The following is a 25,309-nucleotide window of genomic DNA, read 5'->3' as shown; positions in this document are numbered from 1 at the left end:
TTCTGATGATATAAGTTTTACTGACGTGAATGGTCCGAACCCAAACTGTTGTGTGAATCAACTAACCATGTCACCTGAAAAGCATGCAAAGTGAGAGCAGCATGCACGCAGGTGATCCCGTGACACATGATGATCACATAACCACGAATTGTCATGGAAAGATGACCCAATTGATCCGAAATTTTAGCAGGGTTAAAGTTTGACAATTTCCTGTAAGAATCACATGGTTTTTTGGTCTTTAATTCCATTACTGAATTTGTAACGATGCCTCGATTATCGGCCGTTCAGAGAGAGCGAGCAGTGGGTTTGCTTAATGCTGGATTATCCACCCGTGCAGTGGCCAGACAGTTCGACTGTCACATGTCGACAACTGTTAGACTCTCCCAGCGTCTTCAACAAACAGGCAGCACACGTGACTGTCAACTTCTGGGACAACCACGCGTCACAACCCCATATCAAGACCACTACATCCAGGTCACCCATTTGAGGAACCAGTTCCAGCCAGCAGTGAGGATAGCTTCAGCAATCCGTGGGAGAAGGGGGAGAGTTAGTCCTCAAACTGTGAGACGTTGTTTACGTGAGAGAGGCTACGTGCACGTCGACCTCATGTTGGTCCAATTCTGACATGTAGACATCGTCAGGCACATCTCCCTTGGTGTAGACATCATCGCAGGTGGACACACAGAGAGTGGGCAGGAGTCCTGTTTACCGACGAATCCAGATTCCACCTCAGTCACGTTGATGGACGTTTGCGTGTGTGGCGTAGACGCGGTGAGCGTTACGCCAATTGCTGTGTTTTGGAGGCTAATTGCTAGGGCGGAGGAAGTTTGATGATTTGGGGCGAGATCAGTGTGTTTGACAGGACCCCCTTGCAAGTCTTTCGAGGCCATGTTACCACCCAAACATGCACGCAGGACGTTTTAAGGCCTATCGTTGTCCCTCACATGATGACCCATCAACGTCTGCACACTCTGCAACAAGATAACGCCAGACCCCATACCGCAGGCATACCATGGACTTCCTGTGACAGAACAACATCAATGTCATGCAATGGCCATCGCTGTCCCCTGATTTGGCACCCATCGAGCATGTCTGGGATGAGATGGGGAGGAGAATTGCCAATATGGCGCCGCCTCTCAACTTGAGCAGCTGGAGGGTAATCTTTTCTCTCAGGAGGAGGTGTGTGGCTGTTATTGATGCTGATGGTGGACACACGCGATACTGACGTTGTCTTCCTTCTTGCTGTTTACCTGTGTGAACTTTTGATTGAACCCCGCCTGTTTAACCCACGTTGCCTTGGTCAATAAATGCAGTGCAAGTTCATAGCGCATTTCATTCTCTTCTTAAATGGTTACTTATCACATCATTCTCTAAAGATTTCTTGGATGCCAAAACGCACCTCAGAAATATGCTAATCTATCAGTGATGCGTTTCTAATGGCTTTCAGTATATGTCAGATGGTGGTGTACACGGTTGACATCATTTTGTTGCATTTTTAAGGATGCCCATGAAAGGTCATTTTGGAACTGTTTTCATTGACATTCTTCACAGTGTCACTATAATCAATGAAACACTCATAACAAGCAGAAACGGCTCCAGAGTGTAAATTGGTTGGATTGCAGTTGGTTGCTTATTATTATAGTTCAACATAGTCTCGCTCAGACTGTCCTCCATGAAGCTAAGGATATGACTATTGATTTTGACAAAGACTGACTGACTGACTGAGTTTAGTTTTAAGCCGCTTTTAGCAATATTCCAGCAATATCACGGCGGGGGACACCAGAAATGGGCTTAACACATTGTGCCCATGTGGGGAATCGAACCCGGGTCTTCGGCGTGACGAGCCAACGCTTTAACCACTAGGCTACCCCACCGCCCCTTTTGACAAAGAACTCTGGTTGGTTCTAATTGTGACTCTGGGTGGATCTTTCAAGAAAGATGCCATGCACTTCTGAAAATCTTGATGCTGAAGCTTGAGGCATAAGAAAGGCAGTCTTCTATGCAAGAGATGTCATACATATCTTAATACTGTTGTACATATTTGGTATTTTCATTGAGGTGGGGTTTATGAATGAAACTGCGAGATCGATCTGTCCTGATGCATACATTTTCAGTTATAATGCTTCTTTCATATTTTTACATACTTTTTGTCACGTGATGGTAGTGGAATGTAGAACAAATAGAAATTGAGTTTCTTATTGAACAATAAATTCAAGAAAAATTGCTACAACTTTCACAGGACAGTGCCCTGCTGGACATGAGAGGCTGAAAGTAATACACTAGTAGTATACACAATGGTGGAATGAGACCAGGTCCTTCCCAAGGCCTTAATTTTTCAAATTAAGGCCTTTTTCAAATTAAGGCCTTGGTAAGTCCCTAATCCCGTTCCACCATTGTGTATACTACTGGTGGAGGTACATGCAAAATTTCACGAAAATCGGTGCAACGGATTGGTAAATATTGACTGTTAAGTGAGCATGGGGTCCGTCTGGCAAAAGGCTAAATGTTCAAGGTATTGTCGTAATTAAGTCTTAATTGACCTAATGAAGTAATCGAGAGTGTCCTAAATTCCGGTCTGCTATAGTGTAAACAACTGCTGAAATGCATGCAAAATTTTATGAAAATATGTTGAATAGTTAAGGAAATAATCACTTTTTAGTGAGCATGGGGTCTGTCCACCGAAAGGCTAACTATCCAACATAGTTACGTACTTGTTATAAAGTGTCGAGGTGAGAGCTCCCGACTCGGTAGCACCAAGCGAGCGCTGTGAACTAGTCACAGTGTGTGTGTGTGTGTCTCGGCTCGGCTTGTAGACCCAACCAACTGGCTGGCTGGCTACGTTATGTTGATTTCCACTGAATCATACCGCAGCTCTCGGCAGTTCCCGCGGGTCGCCTCGCTGCCGTGTCGGTAGTACTGAGCGAGCTGTGGGCGAGTCGCCAGTGTGTGTGTGTGTGTGTGTGTGTGTGTGTGTCTCGGCTCGGCTATTCACCTACAGCTTGCTGAGCTGGCTGGCCGGCTGGCTACGTTATGTTGATATCTGCGAAACAATTTATTGTGAATCTCCTTCTATGATTTGTTTGTTTTTTTGCAATGAAGGCCTGTCAGGCCTGTTGCTTCCCTTGTTCTATGAATTTTTTTTTCTCGTCTTCACTGATGACGGCGTTTTGACAAGACTTGGTTAGAATCTTTGGTTTCATTCTGTGATATTTTGCGATTTCTGATAGCACCAAACGAAACTCTTCCTCAGAGATTTTAGAGTTGGTGAGCGCGGTGGAAATATGATCGCCTATTGTGTTTAACTTCGCTTCGGCTAGAATTCTAATTTCGTCGTGTTTCAATGCTATGCTTTGCAGTTTGCCAGATACGAACTTAAGGGTCAATCCCATCAACCCTGCCACTCCGGCTGTTATTTCGATGCCTAGCACGACGGGTGTGGCCACGATGGTGGATAATAATCCGACACCTGCCACGCCTAATCCCATGCTGACTGAAACCAGAGCGCTGTCAACACCGTCCACGGTATTGACAGCACTGTGATATTTTTTCTGTAATGCCGACCGTGTATCGCGTTCACGTTCTAGTTGTTGTTTGATCTCACATATCTGTTGCAAACGAAACCCGCCTACGGTTTCCAGTGTTTTTGCTACTTCATCCACGACCGGGTACAGTCCCATTCTGTATATACTCTTTTTATAAAATAGTATTTAATTGGTCCTCAGACAATGTTTGATGAATATACTTTAAGCTGATGAGGTACAAGTGTTCCTATATAAAAATGGTCTGGAGGTTAATGAAATCCTTTTGAAACATCATATTATTTAGGTTTGCGGTGGGGGGTTCTTCCTGGTTGTATGCAAATACGACAACGTTTTTGTTGATGGCGATCATGCCAGCTTAATTTTAACCCATGCAGAAGGTCTATATCTACTCCGGAGGCATCTCCAAGAAATACTTTGATAATAAGAGTAGAACCTTGTATCACACTGATCCACGAGTTTGGCACATCAGTATATTTTAGTAAAAATAACGATGCTTTTTTCTCATTGGGGACTAACATGTTAGCCGTTTGATCTGGTAATGGCACTACGCTCGTCCACGTTCTTCTTCCAGGATCAAACCTCCCCAGCAGTATCCTGTTATTTTTTAGTGAGATGCCACCATCATTATTATCCATGATAAGATAGGGGTAGGTCAGGACCAGGTTAATAATCCAGTTCAACTGAGATTCGAAGACGACTTCTCGTTGTTTGTACACTTTGTCTTGTAAGGTGTTTTCCTCGCCAGGCAGATCGAATCCCCGCGTGTCCCCAAGATCGGCTAGCGTTATGTCGGGATGATGGTTCATCTCGTGTATATATAATGTGTTACGAAATGGTTTTCAATTGGTTATCGGATAATTCCTCGGATGTGCACTTCAAACCCATGAGATGTATGTTGTCGAGTAGGAAAATTTCGGTGAGCGATATCGTGTCTTCCACAGTCACGGTGACTCCCTGCAGACTGGTGTAGGCATTAACGTTCACCCGCACGTAAACGGAGCAAACTTGGTATTGTTGTTGTTGTTTGGCCCAGCGGAGTTTGATCCCTTTCACAATTTTGACGATGTTACGCGCCGACGGCGGTTCGCCGAGGTAGACTTGGATGTACAGTGTGGATTTTGCTGGCAGATTTTCCAGGATGTCTACCACGCTGTCGAATTCCGAACACCATCTGCAATCCCACGTTTTGCATCCCGGGTTTGCCCGACAGCATGTGGGCTGCTCTTTGCCTCAACATGCTGATGATCACGCTGCATCTTTGCGTAGGAAGTAAGCCACGAGCAGTGTTCCGTTGTTCACGACTTTCATCAGGTAGTGATTTTTGTTGTCCGTGAAAACATGGGGAGAGTCGAGCGTGATGTTGAGATTGCAGTCGATTTGGGATGGCACTAATACCCATTTGTTGTCGTCCTTGAAGATGAGAGTGTACTGTGTGTTTCTGGAGATGGCCGTGGTCTCGACTTCGTCCAGGTGGAACAGCCTGCCGTGAAAGGCTGGGGTTATCGTCCATTCATCCTCGTCATTGCGGATCAGGTCGTACCAAGTGTTGTTGACCGCTCCTTCGGTATCGACAATCGCCTAGGTCGCTGTTCTTGCCACCACCACCAGCAGCAGTAGAGGGCGGCAGTTCGACGCGTTTGTAAATTCTGTTTATCAGTTGCAAGGCGTACAGTTTGCCGTCGACTCCGGGTTCGTCGAATCTGCACGTGTCCCCGAGGTCGGAGAGCGCTATGTTGGCGCATTTCAGAAAGCGTGTTCCTGGACCATGAGACTCCGTCATTGCCGTATGTGCAGAGTCTTGCTGAGATATCCTATACTTATGGGATCATGTTTAACGTCTAAAGCTGAAATTTTCAATTCTGTGATATTGCCACGGATTAATTTCTTGTACTGCTGCGACAAAAACGATTCGGTTCTGCCGTCATTATACTTTTCGATTTTCACCAGCACGGATCTCAGCAGGGTGTAAGGTCGTTCGTCTTGAACGTTGTCTGTCATGCTCAGCTGATCGAGATGAATGCACAGTTCGCGATATGGAACGAGATCGGGTAATTTCATGCCGGTTATGGTGGTTTCCGGTGGTATGTCGTTCGACGTAAACCCGAGCGTTTTAGACAACAGCCAACTGAGTCTCAAGTCGTTTTTCCGTTGTTGGCTAACCCGACCGTGCCTTTCGAGTCGTTCATTTTGAGTTCGGCTCCCACGGGTTTGAAGATTTCTTCGTTGAGCCAGCACAAGCTGTAGTAGCGGGCGTTATTGACGAACAGCCTGTTGTTTCTGCCGTTCATGTTGATCCATCGCGGGTAGTAGGTGATGTCCCAACTGCGAGCTGACCGGACGTGTTATCGATCGCGTGCAGCAGTTGAACGGACGATTGGAACATGTTCATGCTGGACACTTCGAAAGGGTTTACTCATGCCGGTGTCGTCAGATTAAACAATCGCGTTCCACAAACGCGAAACGCGTTACATGCACAAACGCGTTCCAGCATCATGGGTCGTGAAGGGACGGCTTACGACCCTCAAAAAACAGTTCGTGGCTAACGTTGAGGATGCCATTGCTAGACCGGTCGATCTGCCGAGTGCCATCGAACGCTATGAAAACTCACTGGAATACGCCCGTTCGAAAGTCGACTACATGTTCGGCGCAGGACTGTACATGGCTCCGAGTGACATGCAACTGAGGGTGAACAGAGTGGTGGGCTACAACAACGAAATCGTCATCGCCACCGGCAATCAAAAGTTGGGCTTAAACCAGAGTTGAGTTGTGCCGCAGTACGAAACGGGCATCGTGGCACCGACACCTGAAGAAGTAGAACCACCATGACAGGAACAACAGCAGCAGCTGCCCCCGCACGTGCAGGCAAACAATTAGCGGCACGTCGATCGCAAAACGGCGCTGGTGGTTCGCGGGATCGCGGTTGGACTGTGCCTCATTTGGTTAAAAATTCCTTGTGATATTGCCACGGATTAATTTCTTGTACTGCTGCGACAAAAACGATTCGGTTCTGCCGTCATTATACTTTTCGATTTTCACCAGCACGGCTCTCAGCAGGGTGTAAGGTCGTTCGTCTTGAACGTTGTCTGTCATGCTCAGCTGATCGAGATGAATGCACAGTTCGCGATACGGAACGAGATCGGGTAATTTCATGCCGGTTATGGTGGTTTCCGGTGGTATGTCGTTCGACGTAAACCCGAGCGTTTTAGACAACAGCCAACTGAGTCTCAAGTCGTTTTTCCGTTGTTGGCTAACCCGACCGTGCCTTTCGAGTCGTTCATTTTGAGTTCGGCTCCCACGGGTTTGAAGATTTCTTCGTTGAGCCAGCACAAGCTGTAGTAGCGGGCGTTATTGACGAACAGCCTGTTGTTTCTGCCGTTCATGTTGATCCATCGCGGGTAGTAGGTGATGTCCCAACTGCGAGCTGACCGGACGTGTTATCGATCGCGTGCAGCAGTTGAACGGACGATTGGAACATGTTCATGCTGGACACTTCGAAAGGGTTTACTCATGCCGGTGACGTCAGATTAAACAATCGCGTTCCACAAACGCAAAACGCGTTACATGCACAAACGCGTTCCAGCATCATGGGTCGTGAAGGGACGGCTTACGACCCGCAAAAAACAGTTCGTGTCTAACGTTGAGGATGCCATTGCTAGACCGGTCGATCTGCCGAAAGTGCCATCGAACGCTATGAAAACTCACTGGAATACGCCCGTTCGAAAGTCGACTACATGTTCGGCGCAGGACTGTACATGGCTCCGAGTGACATGCAACTGAGGGTGAACAGAGTGGTGGGCTACAACAACGAAATCGTCATCGCCACCGGCAATCAAAAGTTGGGCTTAAACCAGAGTTGAGTTGTGCGCGAGTAATTTAAACGGGCATCGTGGCACCGACACCTGAAGAAGTAGAACCACCATGACAGGAACAACAGCAGCAGCTGCCCCCGCACGTGCAGGCAAACAATTAGCGGCACGTCGATCGCAAAACGGCGCTGGTGGTTCGCGGGATCGCGGTTGGACTGTGCCTCATTTGGTTAAAAATTCCTTGTGATATTGCCACGGATTAATTTCTTGTACTGCTGCGACAAAAACGATTCGGTTCTGCCGTCATTATACTTTTCGATTTTCACCAGCACGGCTCTCAGCAGGGTGTAAGGTCGTTCGTCTTGAACGTTGTCTGTCATGCTCAGCTGATCGAGATGAATGCACAGTTCGCGATACGGAACGAGATCGGGTAATTTCATGCCGGTTATGGTGGTTTCCGGTGGTATGTCGTTCGACGTAAACCCGAGCGTTTTAGACAACAGCCAACTGAGTCTCAAGTCGTTTTTCCGTTGTTGGCTAACCCGACCGTGCCTTTCGAGTCGTTCATTTTGAGTTCGGCTCCCACGGGTTTGAAGATTTCTTCGTTGAGCCAGCACAAGCTGTAGTAGCGGGCGTTATTGACGAACAGCCTGTTGTTTCTGCCGTTCATGTTGATCCATCGCGGGTAGTAGGTGATGTCCCAACTGCGAGCTGACCGGACGTGTTATCGATCGCGTGCAGCAGTTGAACGGACGATTGGAACATGTTCATGCTGGACACTTCGAAAGGGTTTACTCATGCCGGTGACGTCAGATTAAACAATCGCGTTCCACAAACGCGAAACGCGTTACATGCACAAACGCATTCCAGCATCATGGGTCGTGAAGGGACGGCTTACGACCCGCAAAAAACAGTTCGTGGCTAACGTTGAGGATGCCATTGCTAGACCGGTCGATCTGCCGAGTGCCATCGAACGCTATGAAAACTCACTGGAATACGCCCGTTCGAAAGTCGACTGCATGTTCGGCGCAGGACTGTACATGGCTCCGAGTGACATGCAACTGAGGGTGAACAGAGTGGTGGGCTACAACAACGAAATCGTCATCGCCACCGGCAATCAAAAGTTGGGCTTAAACCAGAGTTGAGTTGTGCCGCAGTACGAAACGGGCATCGTGGCACCGACACCTGAAGAAGTAGAACCACCATGACAGGAACAACAGCAGCAGCTGCCCCCGCATGTGCAGGCAAACAATTAGCGGCACGTCGATCGCAAAACGGCGCTGGTGGTTCGCGGGATCGCGGTTGGACTGTGCCTCATTTGGTTAAAAATTCCTTAGCTGCGACGTACACCAGACACGCCACGGCGACGACAAAAGCCCACAGGTTTTGACCGAGCCACGTGACTGTTTTCGACAAGAAGCATTAACAACCAGGAAACGATGCTGCCCAAGATGCCAGGCAGCGCTTCAGTGGCTTTGCTGGCCAGTTTAGCCAGGGCCTCGCCGAGAGATTTCAAATGGTTTTTTATCCAGTCTCTGACGTCGTCGCCTGATGATGGGCTTCGTGGTGTACCACCACCGCCCATCAGCGATACGACCAGGGTCGATATGATGAAGCCCAAAACCATGAGAAAGCTGGCGATGGTGATTCCTTGTTCCCGGAACAGAATTCGGATCCTGTCGGCCAACGAGGTGTCCTCGTTCAAGACTCGGTCGATGGTTTCGCTCACGCGGCTGATTTGTGATTGGAGGGCTTCCCGGTTGGAGGAAGCGGCTTCCAATCGGGCCTGTCCCTCATCTTCCAGGTCGCGTAATCTTTTCTCGATGTTTTGCGTCTCTTCGTTGTTGATTTTGAACTTCGGATAGTCGCGACCCAATGGTTCGACGTAATTTTTATCTCGCTTTAAAGCATCGTAATGCTGTTGGTTCGATTCCCTAATCTGGGCGTGAACGACATCATCGTCCCCGGGCACGGCTCGACTGTCTTTTCACATCATGTTGGAGTCCACGAACGACAAACGCAAGATCGTGCGCAATCTGGGTAGCGCCATCGTCAAGAAAACCGCCATCAAAATCAGCAGGGACGAGGTGCTGAGCACTGACGACAGTGACATGTTTTTCACTTACATGGTCCTGTGGAGAACCGAGAACGAACACGATAACATGTTGTATCAAGGACTTTGTTGGGCTACCTGCAAATCGAACGACATCCGTGTGGCAAGAGCTTTCACGCAAGACCAGCTCGATGGGATACCGGCAGGGGCAAAGCCGTCACTGAGGCATACGGGAACCGCTTTTGCATACCGCTTGACTTCGAGCTGCTCGAGGGACACATGCCGTTTTACCAGGCCGCGCTGGGCGACTGGCTGGAATACGAACTCACGTTCAACGACTACGGCAAGGTTATCTTCACGCCAGACGGCACTGAGGCCTGCTACGTCATCGACAACATCTCGCTGGAATTCGACATGGTCGAGCCAGGAACTAGCCCGGCAGATTCGCAACCAGTACTCGAAAGCTGTCCATCCTGTACGATCGCGTGCTGAGGCACCGGACGATCGTCAAGGAAAAGAGTGACACGTTGTGGAACATCAACCTGAACGTGTGCCCGGCTCGATCGATGAAAGGCATCTTGATCACTCCCGTGGCGAATACGAGCCGTTTCAAGAGACAGCGAACTCACTTGGATTCCCGAGATCATGAAAGTGACCGTCGAGGGCGTGCCAGCAGTGGGATGAGATAAGAAAACTACCAGCCATTCAAGCAACACTCGCCAGAAGTCAACGACATTGTCAAAGAACTGGGTTTGCCCTACATGACGATTGGTGATTACCTGGAAAAACATTACGCGCTGTGGCTGGACATGCGATCCCTGGACGACGACATACCACAACGGCAGCAAGGGGATCACCATCCAAATCACCAAAAAAGACGCAAAATCCGCCCGGCAAGTTAAATTTATATTTTACGTGATTATGGACGCGCAACTCAATATAGACAATGGAAGATTCGTGCAAGCCATTTATTGATTTACATCGCGATCCCCACTGCGCCATCGTGTGCGGTCAGACAGGGTGCGGCAAGACGGCATTCGTGCTGGACATGCTGGAAGGTTACTATTGTGATGTGTTCGACCACATCGTCGTTCTCTGCCCCACTTTACGGATGAACTAGACATACACGGAGAGACCGTGGGTGATGACGGACCCGGACTTGCACAAAATCAACCCGGGAATTCTTCTGCAGGTTTGGTTGTGCTCTTAACACGACAAGCTGAAAGGAGAATCTACGCTGTTTATCCTGGACGACTGCAGCACCAACAAGGAGATGGTTAAAAAACGAGATGCTCTGTCGTAGCTGGTCTTCTCGGGCCGACACACGAAACACAGCGTTTGGGTTTTGACGCAGAAATTCAACTCGGTGCTGAAAGATTTATGGGAACAGACGCGATGGGTCGCCCTGTTTCACTGCAAGGACAGGGATTCATTCGAGGACTGCTTGCGAGAAAACGACGTGATCCCGAGCAAATAAGAATGAGAATGAGTAAAGAAACAGCTCGCCGAAACAAAACACGCCAAACTCCTGTTGAAAACCGACCAACCCGTTGCGTATAAAGTCTGCTAGCTTAAGCAAAAACCTAGCAAAATTCTAGCAAATTCTCAAACAAAATGATGTTCGAAACTATCGTTGTGTGCAACTTGACTTTCATCTCACTGTGTTTCGCGTACATCGCATTTTATTTTATTAGACTTAAAAATCGTTTGTTACATTATAAGATGGAGTGCAACGAACTTCTCAAACAAATGTTGGATGATGAGAATAATAAAAACGACAAGCGAGAAGCCCTCGTCAAAACCGTTGACACTGTCGCTCCGTCCCCGGAAAAAAGTTTCACGTACAAAATACAGGAACACGAAGCCTGCGGGTTCGGGTACGTGGTCGTTTGATGCGACGGACAAACGAACGCTCCCGTGGTCTACCGAGGTCATGATGCAGCTGAAAGATTTCTCGCATGTTTGCAAAACAAAGAGAAAATCATCAGGGAAGCTTTGTCGGACCCTACTCCCATGCGCATGACACAGTGGGACAGGTTCCTTCATGTACAAGCTCTATATTGCCACGTGTGCCGGGGACGCCTTAAAGACGATACCGTTTGATATAATCTGCCACATCACCGGTAAGTACAGAGGTGCTGCTCACAACGCGTGCAACCTGAAGCTCAAAATCAATCCCAAGACCATCAAAATCCCCGTCGTGTTTCACAATCTCCGTGGTTACGATTCTCACCTGATCATGCAGGCCATCGCGAAAGTCGATGGCAACCGGACGTGCATCCCCAACAACATGGAAAAATACATCTCGTTCTCGTTAGACGGTCTGAGATTCATCGACAGTGTTCAGTTCCTGCTGTCGTCTCTAAACTGTCTGGTGAACGCCAACAACCCGAAACGACTTCGACATCAATAATCGATACACTGACGCCGAGACTTGACCTCTGCTGCTGAGGAAGGGCGTCTACCCCTACGAGTACATGGACGATTGGTCCAAGTTTGACGAGATGCAATTACCTCCCATCGACCAATTTTACAGCAACTTGACCGACTCGGCCATCACCCCGGACGATTACGCGCACGCCCTCAACGTGTGGGACAATTTGGCTGCAAGAATTTGGGCGATTACCACGACCTGTACTTGAAAACCGACGTGCTGCTGCCGGCCGACGTGTTCGAGATACTCAGAAAAACGTGCTCGAAACAGTACGGCCTGGTCCCCGCATGGTATTTCTCATCCCCCAGTCTCTCTTTGGACCCCTTGTTGAAAAAGACCCGCGTGAAACTGAAACTACTGACGGATTACAACATGCACCTGTTCGTGGAGAAAGGTCTGCAAGGCGGGACTTCCATGACATCTAAACGGGATACGCCAAAGTCAACAACAAGTACGTTCCCAGTCACGACTCAAACAAACCGACCAAACACATCCTCTATCTCGACACCAACAAACTGTACGGCTGGGCCATGAGTCAGTATCTCCCCACCGGGGGATTCGAATGGGTCTCCCCGACTGATATCGACGTGAATAGCATGGCACTGGATTCGAACAAAGGCTACGTACTCGAAGTGGACTTGGACTATCCCGCAGAACTACACGAATCGCACAACAGCTATCCGCTAGCTCCCGAACGATTGACGGTGAACCCGGAGTTGATGTCCGAATATCAACGAAACTTGCTGGGAAACAACAAACCGGATAACGTGGAAAAGCTCGTACCTAATTTAATGGATTAACTAAATACATCGTACATTACCACTACAAAAATGACTTGGTTTCCTGAAATCTGGAAACCATCCGGATACTGGGTAAATGGGGAATCCAGTTGGTGTCATTCACTGAAACTGAGTAACTGAGTTTCCAACTAGATTCCATTTAGGATTCTTTGATTTTTGCGTTTCTGTAAATGGAAACCAACAAGAAACTAAGGTTATAGGTTTCTTGTTGGTTTCCATTCCTGGAATTTGCAATTGAAGGTTTCATGAAATGGAAACCAACATAAAACCAGAAAATGTAGTTTCATGTTGGTTTCCCGTGCATTGCACAGTGAACTAAGTAACTTTAAATTTGCAATTGTTTGGCATGAATTTGACCATCCTGGCATCCAGCTGGTATTCATTCATTGAAACTGGGTAACCTAGTTTCCTAATAGAATCCATAATGGATACTGTAAACACATAGTTCCGGAAATGGAAACAACAAGAAACTATGGCCATGTGTATACTGTTGGTTTCCATTCCTGAAACTTAGTTTTGAAGATTAACTACTTTCATAATCATATTACATTATCAGTAATTGTGTAGAATAATGATGAGGTCTTAAAATTAAATATGAATATGCCTGGGGAAGGGATAGCAGATTTACATTCGAAAGAGTACATAATCTGTAAGATTGCTTAGATGAACAAGAAAAAAGGTTACCCCAAATAGTTGTTGACGCATCATTTCATAATGTGTCTTCAAACTGATGATACAAAAACCAAAGACACATTTCATCACATTCTTTTTTATTCACTATCAACTCATACATGTGATAGGCAGAGAAATGAAGCAGTATCATATTTCCGCTACCATACACACAAACTTCACAATAATCATACTAAACATATAATTGGTGGGGTAAGGGAACAACAAGTAGTTGTGTGTGCGACGCTAAATAAAGTAGATAAGTAATCAACAACAACTATAGATGGTCTTTGTCCAGCAGAGGCACACTTAGTCTGGATTGGGATAAATGAGGTCCAGGGTTCAGTTGTTTGCTTTGCCAAACTGAGGATGAGGCACTTTCTTTATCTAAAAATAAAAAATAAAACAATGTGAATTGATTCAGCATTTAAAAAGGTACATTGGTCAAACTTTTAATTTACCTGTTTTTGTTGAACCAAGATGTTGAGTGTGTGAAAAGAACTGATATTGTGGGACATCAAATCACTATACTGTTATAATTTTGATTTATATAACACATGTGACTACATTTACCTATGAAGTGTTTCACTTGTGTACGACAAATAACTGTGAATTCTGACAAGCTTAGTTATCAAATTTTATCGTCATTTCATATAAAAAATCTAAATACATATAGATGGATGATATTCTACGATGATTAACAATTTCACTGTTGTAATTAAAAATCACGTCAAAAAGTGAATTTTGAGGTGGAATGTTGGCTTTAGAATGTGAAAGAGTATAAGCATTTAGGAAGTTCAGTATAATGTCATTCAAATAGTTGTCAATCCGGTACTTACATTACAGGATTTCTCAATAACCAGAATATCAGGGAATTGTACTATGAATTGAGGTAGTGAGTAATGTTTACCATTAAAAGCATTAAAAGTTTAAAGTATGCTTTGACACTGAGTTCAAGTACTTGACAAACAACCAGTGTCATGTCATTTATGTGTCGGGGCCGTTTGTCGGCTTCCTTGGGGTTGTCTCGTCTTAACAGGCACCTATTATCAAAATGTAATTGCTGTAAAAACAATTGGAACTTACCTGATTCAGGTGTTGACAGACGAACCCGGAAGTAATGAGTCGGTAATCCGTGGGCACGCGAACTCGTGACATTTAATAAAAGCAACGGTTTATGTACTGAAGTGGTTTTTTTGGTCTTGAAATCACAACCAAATTGGGTCAGATAATGTTTTCATACTTGCCAATCGAAAAAGGATTAGGTATTTGTTATTACCCACAATGCCCCTACACACAATTGCCACCATTTTGTCACTTGATCTCATGAGAAGTTGTTTCGAAGGTAGACCAAATCTGTGTCTCCCATTATTAACACAATAAGGAACCAAACACAATGCATTATTCCTTCGCTTGTTCATGTTATCTGAATCAAGAAAATGGCAATGAGAGTTACACTAGAAGCTTTCTAGGCTCGGGAACGTGACAACTTGAAAACAGGAGCTGTCGTCAATCGCGGAGGGAGCAACAGAACATTCCACGACCTTGTCAGGTACAGTGTAAATTTCTTGAATTAAGCAATTGCTTATGTTATTTGTAACGTTTAACGTAAATAAGTAGCTAGGACAATAAATATGAAATTAAAATTTTAGACATGATGGAGCTTGAGGAGCAATTGCGTGTCGAAATTTTGGCAAGAGAGATGGCTTCCTTTACCATGTTTACCCAGTACTCAGTCAACTGAAGAACTCGATTGTGATATAGATCAGGTCACATACGATTAAATGGTTCATTATCGTAATGTATGAAATGTTATCTTTACAAGAAAAATATGAACCACAAATATATTCAGCAATGTCACGACTCAAGATAACTTCCAAACGTATTTAGAAGTAATCGAATATTATTGCAAGAAAATCCAATGCTTAGAAATTCTTTTTTAAAGTTTGTTATTGAAAATTGTTTTTGATATTTGTACCACTGAAAAGAATACAGTGGGGGATAGTGAGTCATTTTGTATTTATAGGAATTCTCTGACCAGATTTGGTGCATGGTCAGAGTGAAGTTTCAAAATCCTTTGTCTAGTAACAAGACACCCTCTGACACAAAAATCGACAATATTTTTCAGCCAACTTTTAAGACGATGTTTATCATGATACTATATTGCTGTTGAGTGGATAACTTGTCAACACAATATTTTGGGAAAATGTTTTCGAAAAAGAGTTTCAAGCTGTTATAGGATAGATTACTGATGTATGAGGTAATTTAAGTTTATCATGTGATGCAAATAATTTTACACTTATCATGTCAAGATATTTAACTCTGAATAAAGAGATGTGGATTATGTTGGATCCACAAAAAAGGTTTGCAAAAGGTTTATGGGGATACATTGATGTACATTGTCAACCTAAACTATTATATGAATTTGTTAATCTGGTTTGTTTGCAAATTGATATTTATTCTTCTATTTTCATGCCTTATTGTTATCAGAGAACAATATCACTTAGACAGTTCTTAATTTTTGCCCTTAATTTCTACATTTCCAGAATTCTATTGGGGCAGTGTTGGAAAAACTGAAGATGACCAACTGATCTTGACCTACAACAGGTATGTGTAACCCAAACCCTTCAGTAAATAATGTACATAAAATTATCCCAATATAATGTAAATCCTATGAATCAGAAAAATACATAAAAATTACACAACCACTATTTTTGTAACTTCCAACTAGAAATATTTTCCACTTATACATATCTCCTTTCAGAAGCAGTTTGGCGGCTTTGGACGAACAAGAGAGTTCGTTCACCTTAGAAGACAAAGAAGTGGGAAAGCAGAGGCCCACAGGCTGTCCGCAAAGAACAAGAAAAGGTTCAGATCTGTAAGTAAATAAATTCTAATCGTTCTCAATTCTAATCTTACACACGTTAAAATTTTAATGAAAACCTTATTTGAAGAAAATCAAGTTAATGTAATTTCTTGAAATGTACACTGACATTCAAAAGAACTTTCAAAATGAACACTGTTTAATATGTGCAACGTAGAATTAGAAATATACAGCTTAAAGAGTTTTAAATAGTACATAGCAAATTAAAGTGCCAGTCTAAATTATTTTTCTAACTCAGTTGGTTTTGGTCTGGACATATTTCACCTTGCACACATCAATTAAAAAATATATTAACAACACCACATGTTGCAAACACACTGTCAATAGCAGTATGAGATATTAAATATGACCCCATTCAATTTCTTGTCTGCCAGAATGACCTCACATTAATTTTTTTTAAAAACCCAAGCATTTCTTTTCACATCATTTTCAAAATAATGGGTAATTCGTAGTTCTATACACGTAGTATCTAAGCATAATGTATGTAACATTCCGAAAATAAGTTATGGCTTTTACATCAGAATATGAGAATTTCTCAGAAAAAATGCATTGGACAGTGGTTTCAGTCTATTTTTCCTCAAGGAACATTGGACAGTTTTCCTTTCTCTAGCTAGCGACATTGTTCACGAATGATTGTTTGTAATGATTGTTTATTGTTTTCTAACTTTCAGAAGCTGGAAAGCAGGAAGAAGGTCCATACAACGAATGACTCGCCGGAGAAGAAGAAGAAGCAGAGTGTTCTTCCTCTCTTGGGGAAAGAGTTAATATTTCTCAAATTGGAAAAACAAATAATATGGATTCATCTACATTGATGAGTTTAGGAAAACATTCCATACTCACTGCTGTTTATTCCCTTATTGCCTTCAATTATTTATGCATTTTGAAAATTCATTATTTTATTAATGTGAACATTCCAAATATTATTTGTTTATCAGTAAATTGTTGAATGTAAATAAACTTTTCATGAATTTGTGTTCTATTCTGTTATTTGTCATCCTGACGGTTTTATCATTATGCAGTTGTAGAAAATACCTGATTTGGTATGTGTGATGCATGAAACACATCCTCTTTTCTGGAGGAGACGGATAAGGGGCCGGTAAAGGGGCAGCACAATTCAGATTCAGTTTCATGGAAACCAGGTTATAAGTTGGAAACAACAATTAACTAAGCACCAGCAGGAGCCTTCATGGACGAGTGGGTAAAGTCCCGACATGGATACCATCTGGATACTGGTGCAAAATGTAGTTTCAGTTTTAATGGAAACTAGGTTATAACTTGGATACTAGGTTGAAACCTACAACAAACTAAAACATGGAAACCAGGTTGAAACCTACAACAAACTAAGACATGGAAACTAGGTTGAAACCAACAGTAAACTAAAACATGGAAACCAGGTTGAAACCTACAATAAACTAAAACATGGAAACCAGGTTGAAACCTACAATAAACGAAAACATGGAAACCAGCTGGATCCTGCTTGGAGGAGTGGGTAATGGATCGCACTGGAAACCAGCCGGAAATGGTGCAAAATTCAGTTTCAGTTTTCATGGAAACAACAATGAAACTATAGGAAACTACCTGGAAACCAGCTGGAAATGGTGGTTTCCATGGCGTTTCCTCTCACTTTCAGTGTTCCGGAAACCAACTTATTTTTGTAGTGTACCGTAACCTGCAACTCTACCTGTCGTTGGGGATGAAGCTGAAAAAAATACATCGAGTTCCCCAATTCGATCAAAGTCCATGGATGGAACCTTACATTCGGTTGAATACGGATTTACGAAAACTGGCCACCAGCGATTTCGAGAAAAACTTGTACAAGCTCATGAACAACTCGGTGTTCGGCAAAACGATGGAGAATTTGAGAAAACGCGTGAACGTGAAGCTAGTCAGATCCAGCGAGGAAGAAATACTCAGGAAACTCATAGCCAGCCCGGCGTTCAACCGAAGCAAAATATTCGACGACAACTTGGCAGCGCTGCACATGAACAAAAGTCACATCAAATTCAACCGGCCCGTTTACGTGGGGATGAGCATCATCGACTTATCCAAACACTTGATGTACGATTTCTACTACAACAAGCTGAAGAAACAGTACAGCGACAAGTGCGAAGTGCTGTACACAGACATGGATTCCCTGCTGATGGAAATTCGCACCGAGGACGTGTACGAGGACATGGCTGATAATAGCCATTTGTACGACACCAGAGACTACCCCAAAGATCACCCTATGCACAGCCAAGTCAACAAAAAAGTGCTCGGCAAGATGAAGGACAAATGCGCTGGCAAGCCGATCGCCGAGTACGTCGGCTTGAGACCCAAGATGTATTCCATCAAGAAAGCAGACGACGACGAAATCAGAAAGGCGAAAGGCGTGAAACAACACGGACACATGATATACGGACTGAGAATCAACAAGACGTCGCTATCTCCTATGGACACGAAACGATGGATCGCCATCGACGGAGTCACCACTTACTCGTACGGACACACACACATATTAAATGATTAAAACGCACGCAATACATACATCATGGAGATAATTTATTACAGCCCATGCAGGTACTGGAAAGGCGCAGACGCCATCCCGAAACTCGCCAAAGCCGCTAGAGTCTCGGAAGACATCGCCAAAGCTTGGCTTAAAAAACAAGTCATCTGGCAAGTTTACCTGAGCCTTGGTACATGCCGAGAAGAAAATTCGACATTTCAACGCCGAATCGCGTTCACCAAGCCGACCTCTGTTTCTACCTCACGACAGGGTGAGGCGTAAAACCTATAAGTACGCCCTGACAGTCGTCAATGTCACCAGTCGCTACAAGGAAGCCGAACCGTTGATGACCAAAGCCTGCCGTATTGCAAATCGATCCCGGACGCGAGTTCATGGGAGCCGTGTCACAACTGCTGGCCAAGCATAAAGTCCAGGTGAGACGAGGTGTGGGGGGAGCTCACCAAAGCCAAGCCATAGTCGAGAGATTCAATCGCACCTTAGCCGAACGTCTGTTCTCACATCAGTACTCGCAGGATTTAATGGATCCCAAAAACAGAAACACGAAATGGGTCGTACGCTTGCCGCGAGTGGTGGATGCCATCAACAATGAAGTCACCAGACTCGTGGGCAAGAGACCCGTCAAATGAAATCTGTCGAATAGTCGTCGGCAGCGGCACGTTGCGATAAAACAGAGTAAACATTACCGGACCGGGTTAGCGTTAGGTACTTGTACCAGCCTGACGAATACGAGGGAGACAGCAGAAAACGTGCCACCGATCCAATATGGTCTATGAAAACGTACAATGTAGACCTTGTCGACATCAAAGACGGCGAACCGAACTTGTACTACTTGAAAGATGGACCGCCGAGAGCATTCGCCAGAGAGGAGTTGATTATAGTACCTCACGACACAGTCCCTTTTCGATCGCCCACTGTATGATAATTCTCATCATTATTTGTGTGTGTTATTAGGTTGTGGTATGCTATGTGGCTAGAGAGGCAAAGTTAACACAACAATATGTCAGAGTTGTATTTTCTCGTGTTATCAGCCATCAATTTCAAAGCCTAAATTCATCTCTCACAAACACCTCCTTTTAATTTTAACATCAGAGCATACAGTCTGAGTAGGGCATCTAAGTCACAAAAGTTTCTGCTCTCAGAATAGTGAGCCCAGGTCTGTAACCATTACAGCCCGGAGGACGCTGATAGCACTTGCAAATGAAAGGTACTTGTCGATCTAAGCCGTACCACTGTCGATAAAGAGAGATGACCCACCATCATTCTAACCATATTTTTACTCCTGCAGGAGCAATGGATCGTAAAAATTTAACCAAACCTGAAGAGGTTTCCAATTCTTTGAAGAGAGTCGTCCTTGGGGTACATGTATGCATTTTCTGCACTGAAAATGTCCTGTGACAGTTGTATCAATGTTTTCTAATAAAAATATTGTACAATAAATAAAAATCTTTTTATTTCTTACACGGCCCCCACCTCGTGGAGTTACCTCCCGTTGCGCACTGCGCACCAACTGGGTAAGCACCTAGGCCCGTATCATCATTCCTTCTGCTGAATAAATCAGTGAACAGAATTGCGGGGAGGCGGGAGGCCCTACCCCAAGGACGACTCTTCAAAGAATTGAAAACCTCTTCAGGTTTGGTTAATTCTTTTTCAGAGAGATCGTCCTTGGGGTACATATATGCATAAACACAGACTCCCAAAGACCGGAGGCCAGGGAGGAGGGAATTCTGTTAAGGCACACACAAATAGCGATCGTTAAGAATAATGTAACATATGCAATAATCACTCACCTGTCACATGTCCCGGGTTGAGCTTCCGCGAGAGGCATTATGGGAGGGTAACCGACAGGGAGGAAATGTACTCATAGACAACCTTGCAGGTTAGCATAAGAGGACGCACATGGTGCGAATGTAAACAAACCCCACCCACCTTATGGTCGATTAGAGAGCACCGTAGGGGGGAAAAAACACTCACGACCGACCAGATCTCCGTAGAGGATCAAAGGAGGTTATACACCCAACAGCGGACATGTCAATAAAACACAATATTGAACAGCAGCGTCAACAAAACCAAATAACCAAGACTCACTTGGTCAGGGTGGCAGGACACTGTCCACTGGAGAGAACAGAATGGCCAAAGCTCGCACGATTACGAGAATGTGTATCGAGCTGATAGTGCCGAATAAACGTGCTAGGCCGGCTCCAAATAGCGGCAGAGCAGATCTCCTCAATGGGGAGTGCCGATGCAAAAGCTTTTGACGTGGCTACTGCCCTGACCGAGTGAGCCTTCAACCCCTCAGGGGGAGGCTTGCCTTAGCCTGATACGCAGCACAAATGACCGAGACGAGCCAGCGAGACAAAGTCTGCTTGCTCGCCGGCACCCCAGCCTTCCCGCCACCGTAACAGCAGAACAGATGGGTACCCGTACGGATCCCCTGTGTTCGTTTGATATAGACCTTGAGAGTCTTACGGACATCCAACGGGTGAGTGCTCGTAGGAGAGGTCCCCGATGTGGAAGGCTGGGTAAGAGTAGGAAGTTCGATAGGAGCTGTCACATGGAAAGCGTAATCGACCTTCGGACGGTAAGTATCCGGGAGGCGAATACTGACACGATCAGTGTGAAACACAGTCAGCGCCGGGTTGGACGACATAGCATGTAAGTCGCCGACCCTAAGCCCAGATGTTACCGCCACCAGAAAAACGGCCTTCCATGTTAACAACTGAATGGAAATAGCAGATAGACGTGAGAACGTAGGACCGGACAGCCAATCGAGCACAATTGACAAATCCCAAGGTGGGCTGGTTCGCCTGACAGCAGGTCGAACCCGATCCGCGCCAGCTAAAAAGCGCTGTACGAGAGGGTGCTGCCCCAGAAGAGCACCATCGACGGGTGTGAAAGGTGGAAATAGCAGTGGAGTAGCCACGAATGGTCGAAGCCGCCAGGCCTTCTTCCAAACGAGCTTGCAAAAACTCCAATACTCAGACTAAATCCGCAGAAAAGGGATCTGCAATCCCTCTATCTGAACACCAGCGAGCATAGCGGGACCACCTGTCCTCATACTGAACGTTTGTCGAATCCCGCCTCGAAGCCAGAATTGTGTCTGCAACTGCTGCAGGAATTCCGCTTGCTTCAAGGCTAGACCTGACAGAGGCCAAGCCACCCACTGAATCCTTGGATTGGGGTGTGGCGCGGCTTTCTGAGTGAGAATGTCCGGTCGCAAAGGTAATAGAACAGGAGGCTGAGCCAGAAACCTGAGAATTACCGGAAACCAGCTCTGTGACGGCCAAAGCGGTGCCAGTAGCACAAGTAGCCGAGCTGGCTGGGTGGACAGCTGGGAGAGGACACGGGGAATGAGTGGTAACAGCGGGAACGCCCAGAGCACTTTGCCCGTCCAATCCAGCAGGAAGGCGTCGGCAGCCAACGCCCTCGGGTCCGGTATTCGAGAGCAGAACACGGGTGTCTGATTCGGTCCCGCCCGGACGCAAACAGATCCACCTGGAACGACCGTGCACAACTGGGAGATAACTCCGAATATCTGCGCCGAATCCACTCTGGGAGTACCTGGCAATCGCGCACTGGTCGCACAAGAGGAGAAAGTCCCACGCCTCCCGAAGGAGCTCTCGGGACACCGAGCCTCCTTGCTTCAGGATGTACGACATGGCCGTCCGGTTGTCCAACTGAAGATGAACCACCTGGCCCTGGACATGCTCTCGGAAGCGCTCGAAAACCAACCGCACAGCTCTCAGTTCCAACACGTTGATGTGAAGTCCGGGCACCGACAGACTGCCCAGAACACCCCCCCAGCCCGTTAGGGACGCATCGGTCTGAACTGTAAGAGCTGGCGTCGGGATCTCCAAAGGGACCCCCTTGGAGAGATTCCCGACATTGGTCCACCACTGAAGGTGAGGAGACAACCACCCGGGGACTGTGAGACTCCGCTCCAGGTCCTCCGAGTGAGCCCACAGACTCGCCAAAGCTTGCTGTATAGGGCGCATCCTCAAACGCGCCCGCCACACTACAGAGATAGTCGCCGCCATATGGCCCAGTAGACAGAGCCAAGTCCGTGCTGGTGCCTGGGGCTGGGAGAGGAACGAAGACACCATCTCCCGTACTCTGGTGATCCGGTCGGGCGACAAGGAAACAAGATCCTTGTGAGTTTGGAACCTCGCCCCGAGAAAAACCAAGTCCTGGGTGGGTACCAGGTCAGATTTCTTGAGGTTGATGATCCACCCCAGTCGTACTAGAATGTCTATCACCTTGTGAGTAGAATCTAGGCTCGCTGGCTGTGTTAGCGCTCCGAGCAACCAGTCGTCGAGGTAAGGGTAACAACGCCTTCCTTGCGATCGAGCGAGGGTAGCCGGCACTAACATGAGCTTGGTGAACACCCTGGGGGCAGTGGATATGCCGAAGGGGAGCACCGTGAATTGGTAATTCATCCCGTCGTAAGAGAACCGAAGGTACTGCTTGAACGATGGATGTATGGGCACATGTAGATACACATCCTTTAGGTCAATTGACGTGAGCCAATCGCCGGGCTGAACAGAGGAGATCACCGAGCGCAGTGTCTCCATCTTGAAGGATGGAACCTCTAGCATGCGATTCAACCCCTTGAGGTTGAGAATGGGACGGAACCCGCCGTCTTTCTTCGGAACGAGGAAGTACGTGGAATAAAATCCCGCCTGTTCCTCGCCCGGTGGTATGCGCTCTATAGCAGACTTGTCCAGCAAAGCCTGGACTTTCGTCGCGCAGTATGTCCGCCCGTACCTGACATGACGGCACCGGAGTGCGGCGGATGCCGGTGAAGTCTGGTGGACCTCGCTTCCACAGTGGTAGATGGCCTACACTGACGGTGGACAGCACCCAAGTGTTGCTTGTAGCCTTCTCCCACTCCGGCAGGAATAGAGAGAGGCGGTCTCCCACTGGGACGTTGGGTAAGAGTGCGTGAGTGGTCCCGAGTAACGGAGCTGACTGGGATGGACACACGTCTACAGCCGGTTGGGTTAACGGGAGGTCGCGCCCGCGAAAGGCTGGGAGCCAGCCGAAGAGGACTGCTCCTTGACCTTACCGTTGGCGGGATGGCTCCTCCGCCTACCCCTGCCCAGCGGCCGAAGCCAGCCAGCAGATTCGGGTGTAGGCTGCACCCTGGAGGAGGAAGCCGGAACGGGAGAGCGGGGGCGACAAGCCCGCGGTTGCTCCAACAAGGCCTTAGAGTCCTTGAAGGAGGTAGCTGCAGCGGCAGCCTCCCGGATGACCTGCTGTGCCCCAGGAAACAACGTCGCTCCCAGACGGTAGGGGAGGGCCAGCAAGGTCTGCTGTGTAGCTGCCAAGTACTGAGACATCGACAGCCACAGCTTGCGCATCCCCATGACTGCGCACATCACCGGAGACGCGGCCGACCGCAAGGAGTCGCACGCGAGGTGGGCCTGCACTTTGGAAAGTTGATGGAGGAGAACGACATGCTGAGAAACATCTCCAGCGTGCCCCTCCGCCTCCAGGGCCGACCTCTGAATCGAGGAGAGGTAGGCCTCGTGGACCACCACCCGCACCTGCTGCATAGCATTCCGGTAAACCTCCTCGTAGGTCCGGTAAGCTTGCCGCAGGGGAAAAGGTGGCGTCAAATGCCCTTGCCTGGCAGCCGGAGCTGCTCTGGAGGAAGCCGAGCCTCCCCCCAGGGCGACCGAAGTGAAAACACATTCGTCGACCACTGGCACGAAGAACAGGGAATCGTCCCCCAGCTGGTACCGCTTGACAAGCTCTGGCAAGTCAAAGCGGAGGCGTGACCCAGCCAGGAGGGGATCCACCACATCCTGCACCAAGGACGGCAGAATGCGGAGCAGCGTCTGCGTGGGTTGCCTAGGGGCAAACGCCTCGCCTGGTAAGCGGAACTCAGTCGAATCCGAGCGGCTGGTAGGCACCGCGGCCTGGGGAATATACTCAGCAATGCGTTGCCAGACTTCCCTCAGAGCCGGCGAGAAACGGAAGGCACCCTCCGGGTCCTCGACCTCCCCAATGTCCATGGACTCGGCGCCCGAACCCGAGTCCGAGGCTGGGTCTCCTCACGAGGAGGACCCGAACCCCGACTCGGTGGGCGGCCGCGCACCAGACACAGAGGGAAGGGAAGAACCGAAGCAGCGCCCCGCTTCAGTACCTGACACCATGCTCGAACTCCGGTCCCGAGACGCAGGAGGAAGACCAGGCAAAACTGGTTCCTCCGCTCTGGTTCCTCCCCTGCTCCGAGTGGGCGAGGAACTCCTGGCGGAGACCTCAAACCGACTCGTGAACAAGGGACTTCTCCGAGTCCATGTGCTGCTGGAATAATTGCATGATTGCATTCCCGCCATGGAATAGCAACACGTGGCGTAAACCACGGGAAAGTTAGCGTAAAATAATTAATACAAAGTCACAATTATGAGACAACCGACCGCAAACTTTACTGTTCCTTTCAAGGACAAAATAAAGACCATACATACAGGTGGAGGCGTCCCAGACATTATTCTCTTAAACTTCGAAAGATTGAAGGAGTTCAGCTCTGCCCGACACATCCGTACATGGCAGTGACAGCAGAAGGAATAATGATACGGGCCTAGGTGCTTACCCAGTTGGTGCGCATGCGCAACG

The 25,309-nt window shown here is 47.0% G+C and overlaps 1 protein-coding gene across 1 annotated transcript in view; it reads right to left on the bottom strand.

Moving 5' to 3' along the window:
* Positions 1-25,309, bottom strand: part of LOC124288909 (tetratricopeptide repeat protein 28-like) — a 223,761-nt gene that overhangs the window by 65,396 nt on the left and 133,056 nt on the right.

This window comes from Haliotis rubra, unplaced genomic scaffold (genome assembly GCF_003918875.1).
Source record: "Haliotis rubra isolate DU_JTF1 unplaced genomic scaffold, ASM391887v1 Scf429, whole genome shotgun sequence".
NCBI lineage: Eukaryota > Metazoa > Mollusca > Gastropoda > Lepetellida > Haliotidae > Haliotis > Haliotis rubra.
Note: the sequence above shows the minus strand (reverse complement) of the source record. Positions and strands in the feature narration are given on the sequence as shown.